At 40.7% G+C, this 23875-nt stretch overlaps 1 protein-coding gene across 5 annotated transcripts in view; it reads left to right on the plus strand.

The window, feature by feature from the left end:
- The window catches only part of LOC149309485 (cytochrome c oxidase assembly factor 1 homolog), a 51207-nt gene that overhangs the window by 13620 nt on the left and 13712 nt on the right, over nucleotides 1–23875 (plus strand). Inside the window, exons 1-2 of one of the 5 annotated variants that reach the window (XM_089532550.1) lie at nucleotides 2363–2510; nucleotides 5066–5335. The exons of 1 other annotated variant lie outside the window; for it this stretch is intronic. The gene's annotated coding sequence lies outside the window, so the exon portion shown is untranslated. Of the gene's footprint in view, nucleotides 1–2362; nucleotides 2511–5065; nucleotides 5336–8801; nucleotides 8889–12934; nucleotides 13043–23875 lie in introns of those variants that run through there. 3 more of the 5 variants (XM_089532549.1, XM_089532551.1, XM_089532553.1) reach the window with 3 other exon arrangements.

Below are 23875 nucleotides of genomic sequence, written 5' to 3' on the forward strand. Positions count from 1 at the left end.
TTGCATCTTGTACATTCTAGTCCAATATTCTAATTTTTGGGTTGCAGGAACAAGAACTGTAAAAGGCACTAAACTCAATCCCCAACTTCTTTAACTTCCACTAATTCAGCAGGTCTTGTTCACACCCACGGGGACTAACAAGTTGTTTTTTAAAAGAAAGAGTGTTGAGAAGCCGAGTTCTGCATGCATTACTCCATGCTGTGTAGTTTTTCTTCCTACACTTTTACAGAATTGCAGTATTTACCCAATTCTGCCACAGAATTGCAGCATATACCTTGAATGTTATGACACCCATTTCTACTTATATTAATACAGACAGAAATGGAAATGTATAAAACCCTTTAGTTCAAAAATATCCAGCAGCATCAAACAGGAAATCCAGTTTTAAGAACTTCACTTTCCTTTACCTTTTGGAAGAATGATACCCACACAGTACAGAAAGCCAATTATCTTGTATTAGTGTTAGTAATTTGTATAACCTATGATTTAAAAGTTCAGACAACTCAATAGTTTTGCTGAAATTACCTTTTTCCATTTTTTTTCGGTGCTGGTCCTTAGGCAGTATATTTTCCCCTCCTCTGACATACTTTTATAATGGGTTTTCATGTTTTAAAAGTGATCGTCAAGCCATTAACTCAATACTGCTGCTTCACAAATGCTTAGCAATCAAAGACAAGGGAAAACAGAAGTGCAAACAGCTACAAAATAAAATTATTCACTCCTTTTAGAATCATTGCATTTATCAAGTTTTATGGTCCCAAATTAGAGCACTTTTAGAGCACCGAGAATCAAGACAGTGGCCAGAGTATTCTAGAAGATGTACTCCAGAATTTTACAGCAGGTAAAATGTTTGCTGTTTTAAAGCCTAAGGTCTTAATTGGTTTAGGGGCGAAACAGATGTCTCCACCAAAGCCAGATTGGGGCCATAGCAAGCACACACCATGGCCCCAATTTGCCTTGAAGCTGGCTGAAAAAAGAGCAGCAAAGATCTGCTCCTTTTTCAGCCAGCAAAAAGCTGGCTTTTACCACCCCTCAGCGGCTTGAAGCCAGTTGCAAGGTGCTCCAGTGACATGCAGCATATAAACACTGCACTGCTGGAGCGTCTTGAAACTGCCCACATCTAAACAGCTGGGCTGCTTCAAGACATCTTGGGGCCATACAACGTCTAAACGCCATGCCCCCATACTGCCCAGAAACCGGCATTATGGGGCTGTCTTCTCATGTATAAGTCGAGATATTTTAGTCAAAGAATTGGCCCCCCAAAACTGGATCAATTTATTCTCTGCTCAATGTAAATACAGCACTTTCTTATCATAAAAGGAACCATTCACTTCTCTGAATATAGCAGGGAAAGTCAAGAACTTAGGGCCCGAACAGACAGGCTAAAATAAAGCTGCTTCGGGTCTCTTTGGAGGTGTGCTGCTTAAATGATACACACATCTTAAGAGGCTGGAAAGCTGCGCCAAAGTTGAGCTCTAGTCCTTAGGACTGAAGTGTGGCTTTGGCATGGCTTCTGGCCTCTTATGACTCATGCAGCATTTAAACAGCATACATCCAAAGTGACCTGAAGCAGCTTTATTTTGGCCTGTCTGTTCGGGCCCTTAGTCCCTCTGGGGAGCACCTAAAAAGAAACATTGACCCCCTCCGTTCTCTCTGCCATAGCACCACGTCTGGCTTTTTTAATGCCTGGGTGGGAAAATAGTGGTGGCGGCAGCTCTTTGGAGCTTCTACCTAAAGGAGTGCCTGGAGGAATTGGGCTCTGAAGGATATGAATAAGACATTTGTGTATGTTTGTCCGTTTTTCTGGGTTAAAGTCATACAAAGTTATCACATCAAATTTAAAGACATTGTGCTAATGTAGTCACAATTTTTTTGCTTTGCCTTTTCATCCTTGGTAACATGCCCTTAAGTTTTACCCCGAGTTTATCCACAGGTCATATCAAAAGCCATAATTTAGGCCCCAAAACATACCCTCAAGTTATACATGAGGTTGACTTATAGTTGAGTATATATAGTACACACATTGACTTACACATTGCTGTGGAAAAGAGGCAAGGAAAAAGCAGTGCAAAAATGAGTTGGCCAAAACAGATGAACTGTAGGTGACATATCTGCATTGAAACATGACTTCATAAGGGGAAACCCAGTAGATCAGCCTTCACTGGTATGTCACTGACAGCATTCCAGCAAGTATCTACAAAAGCCAAAAAGTAAGAACCTCATACCTAGCCCCAGACTGTGTTTGCCTTTGAGGTTGGGAATCTTCAGTGCTGCTATTCTATTGCGAGGTTCTTGTGTAGCACTGAAGTATGATGGCTGTGAAGATTTTAATGTTAGGTGGATTTGGGCATCAGTATGTCCCCAGACACAGCATCCCAGCAGAAGGTGATCTACTCAAAATCGACCTGTGGGGAGCACTGAGTACATCTTTCCATGTACTTTGTTCCAGAGACCATTTGATTTTACTCCCTTTTCAGAATCATCTTGGAATTACCTACAGTATACAGAAGGTATGTGTATATAAACATACCCTTGTATGATATCTGAAGTTTGTTGGAGTTGTATTTTATAACTCTGGGGTATCAAGAATTGTCATCCATTCATGGGCTGTGTGCTGTTTTCATTTTAAAAGGGAGACATGAGTGCGTTCTCATGTGAGATAGATATTCTACATCTTTTTTTAAAAAAGGTGAAAGAGTGCAAAATAACACGGGGAAATTATTCCTCATTAGTTGTGATGCCATAGCTGTTATTCAGTGGCCATCAAGCAAAATCCCCTCTCCATCTCTCTCTGGAAAATGTTTGTGGGACCTTTTAAACTCCACTTCTACTCTTTCAAATTGGGTGTGATAAAAAGATAGACTCTCCACAGTCTTACACATTCTCTTGTCTTAGAGTAGTACTTATTGACCCTATAATGGGATATGCATTGATTCAGCCCTCCCCTCCTTACATCAGGTAAATATGTATTTTACATCAGAAAAAGCACTTTAAAACATTTGGAAATGCATGCTTGGGATCTGACCTCTCGACTCAGTGTGCAGATTTACTGACATAATGCAGTATAAGCAAAACAGTAGAAGATAATGACCTGTAAGAAGTGATTTCAGTGCTAACATGGATTTGCAGAGCATTTGGCCATTGGTTTCAGCGAGTCCCCTTTTATTCAAGGAGGGGGATTTTTAGCACCCCAGAGCAAATGCATTGGGCTCTTAGAAACTTTACTACATATCTCCCATCACTGCAGGAACATATATGAACTTGCCCAATTATAAAGCAGTCACATGTACACCATGTCAAGTTACCCTCTAAAAGTTTTTAACATATTTTGTCTGGGACCTGTTCTTTTTCTTTTCTTCCAGAAAAGCTCTCAAAAATGGAAAGTACTAATCATGTTTTGTTTTCTATAAATGAGTTGGCCAGATTCATCCCTGTCTGCACATGCCTGTGCTTGTGTGAACTTCTTGTGTTCCTAATGCACCCTCATTAGCTACTTCCTACATGCTGCTCTCAGCTAAATAGTCAGTGTAGTGTGCCTTTCTCATTCCACAATGAACAATTTCCTCTTCCCTGAGCATGATTGTTTATATCATGTCAACCATATAGCTAGCCACTCAATGCGCTAATAACAGCAGTCCAGTATCCGGTATTGCATCTCTTTAGTTGTCTGCTGAAACCATTTGCTTGAAAAGGATTAGCTTTAATTGAGGATGTTTATGTTTTCTGCCCAGGATGTTTGAATGATGATACAACCTAGTTTTCCCAATTAAACATGTAGCAAATGGAACTTATTCCAAGCCACAGTCAGCCAAGTAACTACTTCAAGACACCTGCAGATACTACTGCAGCCAGGTCATCTCCAGGATGTTTCAGTTTAAGTGTTAATCTGCCTGACCAAACATTTAGAACATGAATCTAACATGGAACATGGATCTAACATCTTCCTTGTAGTTGTTGCACTTAGCTATACAGTTCAGATCTGCTGCTTAGTGCTCTGTTGGCAGCTTTAGGTTAGTGTGGCAAATGTGATGTGGTATATTCTGTATTGATTCAATCAATTCAACACCCTTGTTGGTTTTGAATAAGATGTCATGAAAAAGAGTACTTCTCACTCTGCTTCCTTCTTTATGTTATGCTTGTGATAGGAGAGATCCTGGGGGGGAAGTGAAATGGGAGACACAAGGGAACATCTCTTGCTTTTGGTTCCTTTTGCTGCAGTATCACCCCCCCCCCCAAAAAAAAACAACAACACAGCAATAAGATACAAGGAGGCCCATGTGACCCCAGAGCTTCTCTTTTTATCTTGGTGATACAGAAAGAAACCAAACACAATAGTTCCCACATCAGCAATGTAAGACAAATTGTATACTCCAGAATACATGTTTATTAGAAAGGTGGGCCATATATTATCTGCATGGCATAGAGGAGCAAACCATGTACTCTAGGGTTATTCCCCATGTGCCAGCTGATGAGGCAGGAAAATAAAAATTAAAACTAAAAAGAGTATCTTGGTTACTTCTCCTGCCATCCAAGAATTCATGGAAAGTATTAACACTTCATTTTTGCATTAATTAATGCATGAATACGTGTAAGAAAGGACACCCAGATGAGTTGACAGTTTGGCTAATGGACAGGTTTTTAAATATATTTAGTCAAAAGTCTGGATAAGTGAACAGGTTTAAGCCTACTGAAATCAACAGGTGTGAGCATGTCTAATTCTCAAGCTACGAGAAAAATTATGCTGGATCAGACCAAAGGCTATCAATCTAGCATTCTGTTCCCACATTAGCCAACCAGATACTTAACAAAGCCCCCAGGCAGGACATGAGAATGAAAGAACCCTTTGGTGTTCTGCAGCAACTAGTGATGTGAAGCACGCTGCCTCTTTTGCTGAAGGTATTACAGTATACAGCTATCATGATAGCAGCCACTGAGAGTTTCATTTTCCATTTGTTTTTCTAACTCCCTTTTAAGGCCTTCCAGATTTAGCCCTTCACTACTTGTAGAGGCAAATTCCATAGTTTAAATATGTGTTGTGTTAATAAGTACGCTCTTTCTTTCTTAGATGAATGAGAAATACCACAAGATGTCCTTAAACCTAGCTTTATTCCAGTGAGAACTGAAAGCCAAAGAGCTTCATGGAACACAAGCTAAAGTTGATGTTCGTCTAATCTATGGTAATAGAGGCAGCAAAGGAAACTTTCTTCTCTGCGTTTATTGGGCCTGCAAGCAGCCAGCCAGCCAAGCTGTTTTGAGTGATCAGAGGTCTTTTACACACGGTCCCAAAAGAAGAAAATCCAGACCACGTAGCAACCTGCTGTGAACAGCTTGCCAGGTACTTTGCCAGTAAAATTGTTCAGATCCACTTTGACTTGGATGCTATAATTGATACAGTTCCAGTGGTTGTAATTTTGACCCCGCTTATCCACTGATAATGGAAACTTCTCCATTTGTGCAACCCAAGGGGGTGGACAGGGTCCTTGGAGATATGTGTGTCAAATCCTTCCCCTTCGTGGCTTATTACAAAAGCTAGAGGAGGAAGGGCTGAGTAGGTAGAGGAAGTGGTTAATGCCTTGCTAAAACAAAAAAATGCCTCAGTTGCTTGAAGGAGGCTTTTATAAAACTTATTTTAAAAGCCCTCCCTGGATCCCACCATTCTAGATAATTATCATCTAGTCTCTATCATTCCATTTCTGGGCAGGGCGGAAAAATAAAATGCACAGATATAGGATGGGAGACACATGGCTGAACGAGACTATGTGTGAAAGGGATCTGGGAGTCCAAGTAGACCACAAGCTGAACATGAGTGAACAGTGTGATGTGGCAGCTAAAAAGGCCAATGCAATTTTAGGCTGCATCAGTAAAAGTATCGTATCTAGATCAAGGGAAGTAATAGTGCCACTCTGTTCTGCTTTGGTCAGGCCCCACCTGGAATATTGTGTCCAGTTTTGGGCACCACAATTCAAAAAGGATGTTGAAAAACTGGAACGTGTCCCAAGGAGGGCAAGTAAAATGGTGAAAGGTCTAGAAACCATGTCCTATGAGGAACGACTTAAGGAGCTGGGGATGTTTAGCCTGGAGAAGAGAAGGTTAAGAGGTGATATGATAGCCCTGTTTAAATACTTGAAGGGATGTCATACTGAGGAGGGAGCTGACTTGTTTTCACTTGCTCCAGAGACTAGGACCCAGAGCAATGGATGCAAGCTCCAGGAAAAGAGATTCCACCTCAACATTAGGAGGAATTTCCTGATAGTAAGGGCTGTCCGACAGTGGAACAAACTCCCTCGGAGTGTAGTGGAGTCTCCTTCCTTGGAGATCTTTAAACAGAGGCTAGATGGCCATCTGTTGGGGATGATTTGATTTGGATTTCCTGCATGGCAGGGAGTTGGACTGGATGGCCCTTGTGGTTTCTTCCAACTCTATTATTCTATGATTCTATGGAGTGTGTGGCAGCATCGCAGCCTCAGGGCTTTCTGGATGGCGCAGATTATCTAGATCTATTTCAGTCTGGTTTCAGACCTGGTTATGGGACAGAAACAGTGCCCTGTAATTTTCTCCTGCCGCTTGTTGCATACATGGTCCTGGAAAAGGCAATCTTTTTTTCCCCATTGGGAACTGCAACTGGAAGGACCAAACTGAATATGTATAAGTATGCTGGTCAGTTGTTTTGTCTCTTTGAAACAGAATACACTCAGGCTACCTGGGAAGAACAATAACTGATTAAGGTTGTAGAGTAAAATGAAATGCTAGCTCTAACGTTTTAAGATACCCTAGGTAAGATAGCATACTGATGTGGACCCATCTCCCTGCCTCGGCAAATGTATAGTTTGTAGCTGAAAGTCACTCTTTTCATTTGCAAATTAATGGATAATGGACTCAGTCTGGATTGAGTGTTAAAACATTACTATTTATGTATTTAGTTATTTTATGCATTTCTATCCTGTTTTCCTCTCAATAATGGGACTCAAGGTGACCTGCAGATTATTTAAACCGACACAGATTAAAAACACTTAATAGGTATGTGCGTGTTATTTTGAAGCAATTAAAAAATCTATAAAATTGAAACCATTCAAATTCACATAAAAATCAAACTGGCACACCATTTATGGCCCATCACAGTTCCTAAAGTTTGATGGAATGAATAGGCATGTTTTCACTTGCTGGTGGAAGGAGAGTGGCATTCTAGCCTCCCTAGAGAGACAATTTTAAAGTCTGGGAGCATCCACTGAGAAGACTTTCTTCCTTGTTCCCAACCATTAGCCTAGAAAGAATAGTGAGAGAGGAAGGCCTCTCACAAACACCTTAGATCTCAAACAGGCTCCTAGAGGAAGATATGGTTCTTCAGTTAACATGGATATGAACCATACATGGGCGGGATACAAACCGCCGCTTTGCGGCGCTTCCCCGCCGCCGCCGTTTGCTCCGCGCGGGAGCTGCAGCAGTCAAACCGCGCGGCTCCCGCGCGGAGCAAAAAAGAAGCTCCATTTCGGAGCTTCTTCTTGCGGCGCCTCTATGACGTCGCGAGGCGCCTGGCGCGGACTCGCGACGTCATAGGCGCCGCGACACGTCTGGACGCTATGCGTCCAGTACGTAAAGATGGCGGCGCCCATGTAGAAGGGGCGCCGCCATCTTGTACGTATAGGATACGTACTAGGGTTAGGGGGGTGCGGAAGCACCGCCCCTTCCTAACCCTAGTACGTATCCTATACGTACTATATGGTAGTTTGTATGCCGCCATGGCTACTATGCACAGACAGAGGAAGTTTGAACGTTTTCTTTGCAGGCAACCTTAACCTAAATTCATCCCTGTACATGTGCACACAGAAGGGAACACTCAGTTGAACCTAAATAGACTTCTGTTTTAATTTATTTGGGGGGGCACTCTGGATGAGGGCCTGCATCTTCCATGTGAGCAATCCCCCCAAAAAAGAAACTTTCAGCTGCACACTGTACTTTTAACATAGCATGTACAACTCTTGGGAACAACAGTAAACAGGCTGTAGTAGTGAGGAGGTGGAGCTGCGGCAGTGGTAGAGTAAAGGGGTTTCAGGGACGTGCAGAAGTCATGTGCTGTGGCAGATCTGCAGTGATGCCATTTCCTAATGGTGGTACTGTTTGTACAAATGTGTACATTTTCAAGGAACTGGGTCTAAAACATGTGATTTAAAAAGGTAGGTGCTCTTACTACTTATATAAGAGCAACCAGGTTTGAGGTGGTTGTGGTACATATTGCATCTGGTCAACTATCTCCCTCAGTTATCTTTCTGTCTTCAAGTGTCTGTTTTAAGTTCTTTGTATATTGAATACATGGACAATGAGGTGTGATTAGCATTTTTGGTTTGTTTCTGAGGTTTGGGATTTTTGGTTTGTTTCTGATCTGAACTGGCAGCAAAATCAGAGGAACTGAGATGTCAGTATAGTTTAAATTAATTTTCGGGATAGTATAGCAATTCCCTAAATACTACCAATTTGCATACCAAACACTTCAATTTCTCACATGAGTAGAAGGTAATTATTAAAATTTAACTTAGGTGATTTAACTTATTAAAATTTAAGTTCAATAAATCCACAAACAGTGGCCTGATTAGAGGTGGGAAAAATAATCAAAATGATTTGAAGTCCTGTTCTTTTTGTCATTGATTATGGTCTCTTAATATTTTATTTTCTTAACTTGGATTGCAACGTTTACCCATTCCTTTCTTCTTCTTCTTTTTTTAAAGCTGCACCTGGGTTAAGCTTTATTGAAATAAGTAAAATACTCTTTCTTGGTGAACTGAGCCAGTCTCCCACAACATTTTTCATCAAATCCACTTAAGCCAAACAAAAGAATATTTGCTTGGGCGTCTCCAAACGTATGAAAGAACTATGACCCTAGGTGAATAGATTCGGTAGGTTGGATCCAAATTTAGTCATAAACTAAACCAACTGAAATCAGTGGGAATTTAGTCATGTGTTGTTCTCTTCAACATCCTGTGGAACCCTGGTGTGTGAACTTGGTTCTTGACATGCCTGCTTCATGATCTGGCAGATCAGGTGTAGCAGCACTGCCAGGCCAAGAGAAACTTTCCCTGGGCCAAGATCTAATCCCTTTCAGGCCAAAGGGAAGGATGGCTCCCACTGTTTGTGTCACTAAGACCAGAGTCTTAGAGGCAGTGATTCCCATGCTTCATTTGGGATATCAAGCTTTCATGTAAATATTTGCATTAAAAAAAAAAAGATCTCTCAGGACATTGAAATGCCGTGGTTGGAGAAAATGGTAAATCGTAATGGGATTTATTTATTTGGCATTTTAGGTATTTGTTTGTAAGGGGGAAACGTTTTTAACAAATCCGGAGGTTATTTTCGTAAATAATTTCCCCCTCAAAAAGTCCTGAAAAGTGAGAAATGATCAGAAAATGTGCCAAAGATCAGATCCCACTTAGGAGAGAGAAAACGTCTAAAATCCTTTGTGCATGCAAGAATGAAGTAAATGCAGATATATGTCCCTGCATACAACTCATCTCTACACATGCCCAATAATTGGAAAATGGGGCCAGAGAGGATGGTAAATGCTACCAACTTGTAGGGACAGTAGAGGAAGAGAGATCTACAGCCCCTTTTGCCAGAATCATTTTCCCTTTGATGGCATCACATTTGGCATGTGCAACACCAGCAAAAAAGCTAGAGAAGTGAAAAATAGAACTCTTCTCAATTAGTCACATAGTGCCAAGTATTTCTAGATACATTTTGGAAAACCCATTACAGTCTGCCCTTTGTATCCATGCGGGATCCATTCCCCCCTGCAGAAAATGCAGGACTTTGAGTCCCATTGATTTCAATGGGAGATGCAACATGCGCGCAGCTGCTGACACAGCCACAAGCATGCATCCCCATTGAAACAGTGGGGCTTGCCGTCCACGAATGGCAAACCCACGGATATTGAGAACCAGCTGTATATTCAGTATCTAGATATATAGGCCTGTTACAGACTGGCCAAAATAAAGCTGCTTCGGGTCTCTTTGGAGGTATGCTATTTGAATGATGCATGCATCCTAAGAGTCCGGAGTTCGTGCCAAAGCCACACTCCATTCCTAAGCACTGGAGTGCAGCTTTGGTGCAGCTTCTGGATTCTTAGGATGCATGCATCATTTAAACAGCATACTTCCAAAGCGACCCGAAGCAGCTTTATTTTGGCAGTCTGTAACAGGTTTAAAGGTCTTGCAATAATAAAGTCTTTCTCTTACACATGGGTACTTTGAATTGTGTATCACACATAGGTTACAGAACTTGGTGCAAAGTCTCACTTGCATTCCTCTTCTGCTTTCTTGCACAAATTCCCTCCTTTTTTTCTTTTGTCAGCATTAATTATAACTTAATTTTAGGCCTGAACTGTGCTTATCCTGGTTAGTGTTATCCATGGTCAGTAGAACAGTTCCAAAACTTAGGGCCTTATCACATGAGCCACTTACCACACTGGAATCGTCGCCCAAACGTTTCAGAAGTGCAGAGGTGAGATTACCAGTCACACTTTTGAAACATCCCACTCTTCTTCTGTCGACAAATCGTTCACGGAGAAGCCATTTCTTGCAATAGCAGGATATTCTGTTATTCAAGAAATGGCTTCCATGAACTATTGGTCAACGGAAGAACAGCGAAATGCCTCAGTGACATTTCAGAAGCGTTTGGGCCACGTTTCCAGCGCGGTAAGTGGCTTGTGTGATAAGAGCCATAGTTTCAAAACCTACAAGTGTAGATATATTGTTAAATTGTGGCAATCTGATCAGTGTTGACAGGGAAGGAAGTGGGAGAGTTGCATGTGAGAGGCACCTAGTGATGGTGAGGGAGAGAATTTTAGTCCATGATCTGTTTTCAGTTTCACGATAATGGCCACAGGTTTGGCACTCTTGCATCTGCACTATGCCGGTGTAAAGCTTTTTTGGTGCCTTAAATGCAGCCATTACGATAGAACATGAAAAAAATAAGTTAGAGAAGGGGAGTTGTTTGGGCAGGTCTGTCAAGATACTGATGTCCTACCATCTATGTGCTACAAAATGTATAGTTTGGAATCCTCGAAGCTGAAAAATGTCAGAAGCCCCCCCCCCCCCCCCCCAATTCCTCCTTCTATGCATTGAGAATTGAAGCTACAGAGTGAAAAACAAGGTATTTCTATAAGTCCAGATGGAAAACGCCCCTGGCTGATAGTAAATATTCCCAAGCAAAATATTTCTGAGGAAGGAACTAGCAAAACCATTTCTGAGTATTCCTTGTCTAAGAAAACCTTATGATATACATGGAGTCATCATAGGTCAACGGGCAACTTGAAGGTGCACACACACACATGCACTCAGTACAAAGTATATACTGAGTACCTATTTTACCCATTTATATATATTGCATTTTACCAAGTGATTTCCAAGCAGTTTATAACAAAATAAAATTCAAACAACATTTAAAATATGATTGAAACAGTATAAAATTGAAACCAACATGCAGCCACATTCGCAAACACAAACTGGAAGAACTAAGAACACATTCGCAGTAAAATCCTATAGACATCTACTTAGATGAAATTCCTGTTGACTCTGCAGCTCACTGTTAGGTAAACAAGTACAGCCAGCTCTCCTTATCCACATATATTTTTTCCTACGGATTCAAGCATCCACAGTTTGAAAATATTAAAAAAAAGGATAAATTCCAAATAGCAAACCTTGATTTTCTATTTTATATATGGGACATCATTTTGCTATGCCGTTATATTTCATGGGACTTGAGCATCCACGGATTTTGTTATCCATGGGGGATCCTGGATCCAGACCCCAGCATATAACAAGCACCCACTATATAGTATTGCAGTCCCCTTGTTAAACTACCTTCAAAATGTCAAAAAGTAGTTTGTGGACTGCCTCTGCTCCGGGGCAGTTAAGAAGTTCCTGCCTCACTGCAGATGGAATGGCAATTAGTATGTCAGAGAAAGAGTCCCTGCCTTGCGTGCAGACAGACCTACCAGAGTCCACAGACCTTACACTCTTTTTTGCCAGTATTTGCAAAGCTCTGTGGATGTATAATTTTGGAATATTATTTTTTAATGAGCGAAACATTGTTCCTAAAGAGATCCCCTGATGAGTAGTGATCAAATACACTGGAACATTGTACTTTTCCCTGTTAACACCCAGATCTGTTTGCTTCCATTGTGTCAGCACTGCTAATTAAACTTGAACCTAAATGGAGTGGCTTCTTTTGTCCCTTGCTTAAGTGTTATTGACATCCCTTTGTGAAAGAGTGCAAAACTGATAAAAGTTGGGGGTAAGGAAAGGTGAGGAACAGTCACACATAATTACTCACAATCCATATAAGGATCCTACTGAAAGCAATGCCTGTTGGACAATGCTCTTTTTTTTTACATACTCTCTGTGTAAAGGTAGGAGATTCCCACCCCCCCTTCTTCTTTGAGTGTACTGCCAAGCCTACATAGGGATGAGAGTTAAGAACTATATCCAGTCTATATTCAAGCATCTGTTGTCAATAATAATTTATAGTGGCCTATATCCAGTTGTTAGGCTCAACTACAGTAGACACATTGAATCAATGGAACTTCAATAAATTAATTAGCTTTTTTCAAAGAAGTAGAGGAAGGGAGGGGGAAGGAAAAATGAAAGTAGCAGCAATATGGTCGAAGGCTTTCATGGCCAGCATCCATAGTTTTTCAGGCTATGTGGCCATGTTCTAGAAGAGTTTATTCCTGATGTTTCACCAGCATCTGCAAGGTGCTGGTGAAACATCAGGAATAAACTCTTCTAGAACATGGCCATATAGCCCGAAAAACCCACAAAAAACTAAGAAAGTAGCAGCACTTTTAAACCTGTCTTTTTTTAAAAAAAAAATTGCACGAGCTTTTGTGGATATAAACCCATTTCTTCATATGCTTCTTGTTTGTTGTTAATTGCCTTGGAGTTAGCTCTGACTCACGACGACCCTGTGGATGAGAGGTCTCCAAGTCTCCCTGTCCTCAACTCTTTTGCTCAGTTCCTCCAGTTTTAGACCCCGGATTGAGTTTAACAACCTGGTATGTGGTCTTTCTCTTTTTCTGCTGCCCTCTACCTTTCCTAGCATCATAGTCTTTTTAAATTATTCATGCCTTCTCATGATGTGCAATGGTATGAGAGCTCAGTTTAGTAATTCTGGTTTCCGTGGAGAACCCAGGTTTAATCTGTTCTTGGCAATACTCTTCTCCAGCTCTGCATCACAAATATCTATGCACAAAGACCAGTTTCCTATGTTTCTGTGCACTAACAACCATCATTGATATTGGACCTGCAACATCATTTTCATACACAAAGGATTTGTAATTTGTATTGATGTCCTCACATATCAGTGGCATATACTGTATATGTTTGTACCTGGCTTCCACTCCACCAAATGCATCTGAGGAAGCTCATGCTGCCAATTTCTTTCTCTCAGTTAGTCTCAAAGGTGCTACAAGGTCTCTCTACATATTTACTCTACAGACCAATATGGCTATATCTTTGCATCACAAATGAGTTGATTTTCTTTTTATTGGCTTGCTTCACTGTCCAGCTCCAAGTCCATATATGGTGATGGGGAATACAATAGCTTCGATAAGTCTCACTTTAGTGTTCAGAGTTGTAGCTTTACACTTTAGGATCTTGCCCAGTTCTCTTGTAGCTACTCTTTCCAATTCTAGTCGTCTTCTAATTTCTTCACTGCAGTCTCCATTCTGGTTGATATTTGATCCAACGTATTGGACCTCTTTGACTGTTTCAATTTTCTTGTTATCTAGGACGAATCTTCCATGGTCATTATTTTTTTCCTCTTAATGTTCAGCATTAAGCCTGTTGTTGCACTTTCCTCCTTGATCTTCCTTAGTAATGGCTCCAGCCATTTATTTGTTTCTGCTAGTAGTATTGCGTCATGTGAATATCTTAAGTTGTTAATGTTCCTTCATCTGATCTTCACTCCTTGTGTCTCTGAGTCTAAGTGGGGTTCATATGATATTTTTTGCATACAGGTTGAATAAGTTTGGTGATAGTATGCAGCCTTGTCTGACCCCTTTGCCAATTGAGATCTATACTGTTTTTCCATATTCAGTTCTGATGGAAGGCTCTTGTTCTGAATACAGGTTGCATATCAGGACATTCATTCCCATTTCTTTGGAGTATTCCATAGCTTTTTGTAGTCTATGTAGTCCAAGGCTTTGCTGTAGTCAATGAAGTGCAAGCAGATTTTCTTTTGGTATCCCCTGTTGTGTTCTGTGATAAATCTTATTTTAGCAGTGTGATCCCTAGTGCCTCTTTCTTTCCTAAAACCAGTTTGTGCCTCTGACATTTCTCTTTCCATATATGGTATGAGTCTTTGTTGCAGAATTTTGAGCATGACTTTGCTTGCATGGGAAATTAGTGCAATAGTCCAGTACAGTGCGCCCGCGTTATAGGCGGGTGCGCTTTACGCAGACTTGAGCATACGCGCTCAAGCTGCGGGGAGTGTGTGCAGCGCAAGGGGTGGCACGTCTCATTTCAATGAATGGGGCACATGCCCATGGTGACCTGCGCACTCAAATGAATGGGGCTCTAGCATAGGCGGAATTCGCCTTACGCAGGGAGATCCGGAACGGATCCCCCGCGTAAGGCAAGGGCCCACTGTAGTTATTGCAAGCTTTTGTGCCTTCTTTTTTATGGATGGGTATGTATATTGATTACTTCCAATTGATGGGCCACTGCTTTATTTTCCATATTTGTTGGCATATTTTACTTAGAACTGTACTTGGTTCTGTCTCTGTGGATTGTAGCAGTACTATTGGTATGTTGTGTGCTTACAGAGTGATAATAGTTCTCCCTGACAAAACAATTTTCTATGCTTTAAGATTTCTCTTTCTCATTGGTTGTAGAAGGACATTAATCATGTGAGCCCCACCTGCGATCTGCTGTGATGCACTCAAGACACCAAGAACAATTCACATTGTAGTGTGAATGGGATGGAATTTTATAGGATCCAGAAAGATGCAAATCATGACCTAGCCCTAAATTTAAAAAGAGCTGCATATGGAGATACAGGTCTTTCTCATTTTTACAGTGATCAGATAGTGTTTGCGTGTGAAATCAATAAATCTGCCTACCAAAAGTCAGTTCCTTGGGTGAGAAGATTCCTTTTGTTACTGTAGGGAGGACAGTATTATTAATATTATTAATAATAGTGTGCCGTGAAGCCATTGTCTTTGTTCATACCTCTGTTAATGGATTGAAATTTATGAATCCAGCTGTTTCTCTTTCTAGTCTTCCTTTGTACTTTCCTTGTTCAAGGACTACAACCTTTAAATTCTGTACCATATGTCCAAGAAGGCTGAAATGATCTACCCTTGATTTGTGAGTATTGCCATTTTTAATGTCAGATTTTTGTCCATTTATCCCCTTACGTAGAGTTTGTCCTGTTTATTCAATGGAGAGTGTAGAGTGGTATTGCTAGCATAGGATGGCATATCACATTGGAAGAAGAACAAGTAAACGCACCCCAGTTATTGTGAATGATGTCACTGGTCTCTGTCATATTTTACCCACAGTAGATGTGGGGATAGAATTAGCATCTGGGTTCATGGCAGGGTTTTGTCCTTGTATTCCCAGTCAGTTATGTTGCAAGTGAATAGCTGTTTATGATTTGGAAGCTGTCTGCAAATCTTAGGAAGCATTGTTCCAGGTCAGCAATTAAGACATTTCCTGGGCATCTTCTATCTACTACCCAAAATTCAAGGACCCTAAGATGGCTCCTAAAACGAACATGCACGTGTATTGTCAAGTTGATGCATCTGCTGAGGCAGAGGTTAAAGAACAGGGAAAGGATTGTTGTTAATCTTCTTTGCGAACATCGTACCAGCTAACTACTTTTCTTGTTACTGTTAAACTTTGTAACTGCTTCTTACACTTCCTAAACCCATTATCTGATGTGGGGGACCAGCAGCCCCCCCCCCCCCCCGAATGTGCCAGGGACCAGCACCACATTGCTGCCTGCTGGCTACAGCTGTTTGTTTCATTCCTAGAAACTTGTCACACACTGGCAGCCACCAGTTTGTGGATCAGCACTAGTCACAACCTTGAGACAAAAAACCTGATTTTAAGCACTGCTCTTAAGAACTCACTCTTCCCAGCATCCCAAATTGCTCACTCCTCCGCATGTGCAACTATTTCTGTCAGTTAAGATGGCAATTCTTTCCTTTCCGTTCCTTCTCCAGTCCCCTTCACGTCATGCTGACGGCTGGGATCGGCTAATCCAGGGAGCGGGCAGGCCCTCTGGCTGTTCCTCATGTTTGATGAGATCTTCTTAGCTCAGCTACAAACCTGATTTTTTTGTGTGTGTGTACTATTCCACTAGTTATTTTTGTATTGGGAAGTAATGAGTGGTATAATGTTATACTTTGCATTATTTTCATTTGTGGAGCTCTGTTGTTGGTACACACTGCACTGCAGACTGAATTGTCGTGACAGCTGGTGTTGTTTTGTTAGCTAAAACTGCACCGCACTTTAAATATTTGCATTCTGGTTGCAATGAGCCACCAAACAGGTTATGGGGGATGCCATACAAATTCTCGATGTAAGAAACATGGTTCTTTAACACGTTTTTCATTATTTAACGGAGGAAGAAATAAATGCTTTTTATTGACGACACTTGCCCAGTTCTTCAGATGCACTGGACTTGGTTTCTCTGGCCCCATATAGACATGCCAAAATAAAGCTGCTTCAGGTCACTTTGGAGGTATGCTGTTTAAATGATGCATGCGTACTAAGAGTCCAGAAGCTGTGCCAAGGCTGGGCTCTAATCCTTAGGACTGGATCATGGCTTTGGCATGGCTTCCAGATTCTTACTATGCATGTATCATTTAAACAGCATACCTCCAATGTGACCCGAAGCAGCTTTATTTTGGCCTGTCCGTATGGGGCCTGAGTTAACACTCCATTCCTCCTTCTCAAGGCTTTGAGCTTCATTTTAATTCTTCTCTGCACAGAGTAATGAGAATAAATGAGTTGGTTTGGCTTTGAAAACATGAAACTTAATTTAACATCTGCCAGCTGATGTAAATAATTTTTTGCTGATGAATCCTTCACTCCTGTTCTAGTCAGTCAGTTAATAGATTTAATTGAAATATTAAGCCATTTTAAAGCAATGAAGTTGCTTGCTGGCCTTTTCTTCCCATCAAAATTCCCCATTTTGATTCTCACCTTTATAAATAAGTGGTTAATGAAAAAGAAATCAGGTATTTTCTTTGCTATTATCTATGTGGGGTTAATTAAAACATCCTCTTGGCATAAAATAAATTATTTCTTTCCATGATCAGTAATCACCTTGGCCACTTAGTTCCTTAAAAACCTAAATTGTCTTTGTAGATGATGGATTATAAATTGAGGCTCTTCCTACATGTGCCCAAATTAAATCCAATTAAATGTGCCCATATGGCATACTTTAAAATTAAAACAATTCCTATAGAATAGGTATTCTGAGGCTAGACTCCAGGGCTCCTAAGAGAGGTGAAATTGAGGGAGGCTGACCAGTCATCAAGTGGAAATGTAAGAGCAGAATGATGGCGGATGGAAATGGGGTTTGGCATAAGCAGCTGCAATGTTTAATATTATTTTAAACCGAAGTATAATCCTTCTTTGGGAATGATTAAATTCTTTGCCACTGGAATTCTTCTCAGCGACAGTGTGTTCAGTAGTTCATTTCCCCTCAAGTGAAGTGCAGGCACTATGTCATGACTCAACTTGCCCATTCTAAGCAGAGTGTGCTGATCCAGAGGGTCTAAGCAGAGAAAACATGTTTTATATTTTCCTCAACCCTCTTATATGCCTCTCAAACCATGTTTATTCATCTCTTGTTATTTCTTTGCCCTTTTTCCTTTCCACTTAGTTTGTATCCTATTCCAAACTGTTAGATTATTTTGTTCGTTCTGCCTGTGCATTCACTTTGCATTCTGTTAATAGCCTTTCTTCCAGAAGAAAATGGATTAAGTCAGCATTAATGTGAAAAATATCCCATAGCCAGGTATGATAAAATGATGCCATCATTCTGCAGCTGTCATCCTAGTTAATTTAAGACTAACGCCTTTGGATTAAGTTTTCCCATGGTTTAAAGAAGAAGATGACATGGAAAGAGAATAGTACGGAAACAAAGTGCCCGAACAGACAGGCCAAAATAAAGCTGTTTCGGGTCACTTTGGAGATATGCTGTTTAAATGACACATGCATCTTAAGAGGCCAGAAGCTGCGCCAAAGCTGCACTCCAGTCCTTAGGACTGGAGCATGGTTTTGGCGCAGCTTCCGGCCTCTTAGTATGCATGCAGCATTTAAACAGCGTACCTCCAAAGTGACCCAAAGCAGCTTTATTTTGGCTTGTCTGTTTGTGCCCTAAGTAAAAGCTTTATCTAAATAACCAGTTATCTTCACCATTATGAGAAGTACAAAGCAGATTGTGAAGCTGACCAATACTTGCTATACAGCTCATTGCTTACATGAGTTCAGAGAGAACTGGAGGATTCCAAATGATCCAAATAAAGGCATTTTTATTGGTTCAGCAGTTGAACAGTTTACCTATGTGAACATACCATTCAGTGTCTTAGTGGCTTATGGTTCTTGGTTGTTCATTCAAAGCAGTCCTTGATGGCTGCAAGGAGTCTGTGATAAAAGTGCATGTGCAAACATGCCCTAATGAATGCTGACTTTCATGTAATGTTGGTTCCATGTGGTTGTTTTCATCTAATTGTGCCCTGTGTTTTCAAAACAATGGGGAAAAAACTTGTATAGTGACTTGGGAACTGAGGCTTACAGTTTATCTTGACTTTGTATTAAGTGTACTCTGAAGGCCACTTCATGCCGAAGGGGCCACTATAGCATAGGTTCTTTCCACACCACACAGGTAAAACCAAACACTTGAAGTTGCATGCAATGAGTCCACAGGTTATATAAACCCTTTTTTTATGAATATGAAAGAAGAGATACATTTAAGAAGAACTGTAAGAGGACTGCAAATTGCTGAAGAATGTAATAGTAATCTTTAATTTAAGCAATTTGTGATTTTGTACCTTTTTTAAAAAATAGAGACTACTCAAAAGGTTAATAGCAAAGAGGCTCAGTTCCCAGTGGATCCTATTAGGTTCTATGGGGCACACTTTCTGGAGAGGTGACATGTCCTTTTCATACATAGAGACACACCTCTCCCATCAAGGGGTTATCCCTTGTTTTACTCCTGATTCCTATCAAAATGGTAGGCAGTCAGCTAAAAGAAAAATGCTTTGCCAGCTGGCTTTGACTCCCAGGCCATGTTTTATTCACACCTGACTTATTCTGTTACACAATAATTGCAAACAATACACAAACAGGTGTTTCTCCTGCCTCCTATTTTAGATGATAAACCTGGTCCATCCTGCACACAAAACAACAGTTTAGCTGTTAATCCAACCGTGGAGTTCTTATTACTGAATGAAATTTCACCTAAACCATATCCCATGTTTGCTGTTAAAGGAGGGAATCTCCCATTGTAACAAGAGAACTGAGTCAAATGTTTTTAATCTGAAGCCACATTAAGTACTTGATCTAATTTTGTATATTTGAACCACTGTAACTCTCTTGCCCTCCAGTTTCCGCTTCTATTTTCAATCCTTCTCTTTTCCCTTTGTGGAATGGTATTCCATTTTCTTGCTTGTAAACATAATTCACAGGAGAGGAAAGTGCACCTGTGTCTTAGGAAAGGTTTTAAACGGTAAATGAAACAGCAGAATATTTTTGTTTCAAAACACAGGGATGCTTCAGGCTTATCAGCGCTTTAAAAAAATTACTACTAGTTTACACATGCCATAAAAAAACACAGTGTTAAGAAGCAAGCCCTGGCAAAAGTCTTCATGAATTGCCTTCTAAAAAATCATCTTAAGTTGATGTTCCTCGTCCGGCCCAATTGAAGAGCATTAGTCACAGTTCACACCCTCCGCCACATCAAGATGTAACTTTGTTCAGTACTAGGTAGGACAGGAGCTGTTTGTCCATACTATGTCATCTTCAAAAGCCACTTCATGGCTTTTTAATATATTATAATCATGCCACATCTGTGAAGTTACTTATTTAACACCTCATCTACTTTATGGAATTGGCTTTTTTGTCTCTCTCCTGTAGAAAGGAAAAATACCTAGCTAGGCAATGATTCCCAAACCACATTTGCTGGAGTTTCAATTAGTCTTTGGACCTGCTCCGAAAGAAATGATGTCAGGATATCATACCACCTTTTGTCTTGCTAATAAGAATTTTGTACTATTAATAGTTCTTCGATGGGCAGTTGAGGATTGTTTTCATTTCAGGGGAACTGGAAAGGACATTTCATTCCTTTCACTGGAAGTGAAGGGAATTGAATGCCGTGGAGTATGTTTCAAAATCTGTAAGCTGAACACTTTGGATAGAGTAAGGCTTCCAAAGGTTGTAAAGAAAGAACACTTCTAGTTGTTGGGTAACTGTAAGGTTGCCATTTTAGCAACAAAACAAAACAAACACACACTGTCTTGATCATGCCCTGCACCTTTTTCGTTAAGCAGTGTGCTGCAAAACAACAGACAAAACCTTTTTCTGGTACAGAGGTGTTTGACACTTGCCAGTGCGTGCAAGCTGCTGGTTAAAGGCTTGGGGTAAATAAAAAGTTGGCAGCCCTGTTGGCAAAAGAAGGTGCTCTAGGTCAGGAGCAGTTGCCACAGAAGAAGACATGAGGGAAAGGAGAGCAGTAGTAATGTCTTTCAAACCCCACCCAAACTCTAGTGTTTTCCCTTCCTTTCTTTTTGGCACAGCACACTTTGGGAGTGCACCTGGAGTTCTGTAAACTAACAGGATGAAAGAGATAGCATTGCGCCAATCAAACACACTGGAGATCAGTACAGCTACGATGGACAAATAATTAATCAAATTAATCTTGTGACAGGATATTTGTTCAATGGAAAGGACTTCTAAAATGATAAACATGTTTTCCAGAGACAGAGATTCTTCTCAGCTGTAACGTGGTGAGCTGCTGAGGCTTACCCAGCTGTGTGTCATAGTAAAGTCAACCCTCCTTATACATGGATTTTTAATCCACGGATTCAACCATCCATGGCTTGAAAATACTTTTGAAAATACATACATTCCAAAAGCTTTTTTGTCATTTTATATAAGGGATGCAGTTTTACTGCGCCATTTTATATAATGGGACTTGAGCATCCATACATTTTGGTAACCATGGGGTGTCCTGAAACCAAACCCCAGCGGATACCAAGGGGACACTGTACTCCCTATCCATTAACATCAAGCTACAGTGATGCTTCTTCAGCATTAGCATTCAAATTCCCAGACTTGGCTCAGGAATATGCATGGAGGCAGTTTCGTTTCCGTTCAGACTCGTTCACACTGTGAATGAATTGGGTGCTAGGTCTCTTCGAACTGTATGCATTTCACAGGTTTTCTTTGTGCAGAGGGAGAATTTAAAATGCGATTCTCCTTCACCTGCTATCAAAGGTGAGTACAGTTCAATCTGCCAACAGTTGTAGCCTCTGGCAGAAGAGTGTTTGGCTCAAATAGCAGAAGGTTGGGGGGGGGGGGAGCATGTGTAGAACGTGTCGGCAGTGTATGGTCCATGTGCTCAAGGGCTTCCTATGTGTCTGCCATGGATGCCTTGTCTTTCAACCACCCCAACCCACAAATTCCCCTTCATGCGTCCTGCTGCCACAGTTGTGCTGGGAGAAGATTATGTAGGAGTGTCTACGCATGTCTGCCTGTGAGAGTACAGCCCTCTATTCACTGCTCATTGCCTCATGTGGCCCTCGGGAGTGCAAAGGTGCCCACCTGTACTCAAGACTAGGACTTATGCAGATTTGTAGGCCAAAAACATCTGGAGGCCCACAGTGGCCCAAAGTTCTGCTCTAAATGTTAGCATTGTTATTCTGAATGCTTGGATGCTTTCCTGTGTGCAGTTTGCATAAACTTACATTTAAATTCATATGACTAGCCTCTAATGACACGCTCCTGACCTATCATATATATGAACCATAATGTTTACTGCAAAGGAGGTCATTCCCTTGAAAGGCTGCCCTGGAACTTCATACTGCTTTGAAAAGTGAGGTGCTTAGGGAAGAAAATACTGTGAAATCAGGGATCTTGAAACCGTAGTACATGCGCCGGTAACCTCACATCTGGATTTCTGTAATGCACTCTACATGGGGCTACCCTTATGCTTGGTTCGGAAACTTCAACTCATACAGAATATGGCAGCCAGACTGGTCTCGGGTACATCTAGTAGAGAGCATATTACACCAATTTTAAGATCTCTTCACTGGCTGCCCATCAGTTTTCGGTCTCAGTACAAGGTGTTGGTTATTACCTGTAAAGCCCTAAATGGCTTGGGTCCAAAATATCTCCAGGACCACCTCCTTGCGTATAATCCACCCCTCACACTTAGGTCCTCTGGGAGAAATCTGCTACAACCAATAAAATCCAGGTTATCTACAACTGCCCAGAGGACATTTTCGGCTATCGCTCCCAGACTATGGAATGTCCTGCCGGGTCAGATCCCTCATATAACCACCTTAGACAGCTTTTAAAAAGATTTTCATACGGATCTCTTCCAGCAGGACTTTCCTGAATAGACACCTGGCCACCAAAGAGAGAAAGTAATGGACTGGTCCTGTTGCTATTTACCTGTCCATTGTTGTTTGTTTTTAATTATTGTTTTAACTGTTACTGATCTTTTTAAAAAAGTTTTAATTGTAAAGTGTTTACAGTGGACCTTTGTTATACGCTGGGGTTTGGTTCCAAGATCCCCCGTGTATAACAAAATCCGTGTATGCTCAAGTCCCATTACATATAATGACATAGCAAAATGGTGTCCCTTATAAAAAATGGAAAATCAAGGTAAATTTATACTTTTTTGGAACATTTTCAAACCATGTATGCTTGAATCCGTGTATAAAAAATCCGTGTATAAGAAGGGCCAACTGTAATTCTATTTTAAAGGAGGGGTTTTGGGGGATATGATTAGTATAATTTTTAATGTTATAAGGCCACCCTGATTGCCTGAGTGAAGATGGGGCGGGATATAAATAATAATAATAATAATAATAATAATAATAATAATAATTATTATTATTATTATTATTATTATTATTATTATTATTATTATTATTGACTATACTAGGGCCCTGAATTTTAGTAAGTAAGATCAGGTAAAAATGTATGGCAATGGGAGCGGGGGAGTAATGATTAAGAAGTAAAATTAGTTCAAATTTTTGTTTCTCTTCCTTCGTCTAAGTAGCTTGTATATATACTTTTGTTTAAAAAAAGCAATATGACGAACAATCTGTTTTATGCCCATTTACTCTGAAATGTTTGTACGTACACAAGATTTGTTAAACAAGAGTGCTGTTGTTGTTGTTTGTTTTTGCTGTTAATATGGAAAGAGGGTTACCTGGGGAGAAACAGTGAGAGAGCCAATTTGCGGAGTCAGGAGTTACAGGAAATTGTTTATGAGGAGCGAGTGCTCTATCTCCCATATGGCGATGACAGCCCTGAAGTATCCTTGTTTGGAATGAATATATGCAGAACTGCCTGCATGACAAGTACCGACCTGCTGCCAAGAAGGCAGAAATGGATATTTAGTGGAACAGAAAATAAAATCTCTTTAAACTAAACCAACACCAGAATGTTTTATTTTCCAAAGGGGAGGGGAAATGTGCAGAATTACTGGAGAAGATGACTTTCCAGATTATATTCACAAAGGTTATAATTTCCTGTTGAAGCAGTGGAGGAAAGAAGATTATTGATCTGAACCTGAGAATGCAAATAAATTTCCTGTGTACTGAGCTGCCAAATGCTTTCCTTTATTGATTTTCTTTTCT

This window comes from Sceloporus occidentalis, unplaced genomic scaffold, assembly GCF_023333645.1.
Source record: "Sceloporus occidentalis isolate IW3139 unplaced genomic scaffold, rSceOcc1.0.p SCAF_7, whole genome shotgun sequence".
Taxonomy (NCBI): Eukaryota; Metazoa; Chordata; class Lepidosauria; order Squamata; family Phrynosomatidae; genus Sceloporus; species Sceloporus occidentalis.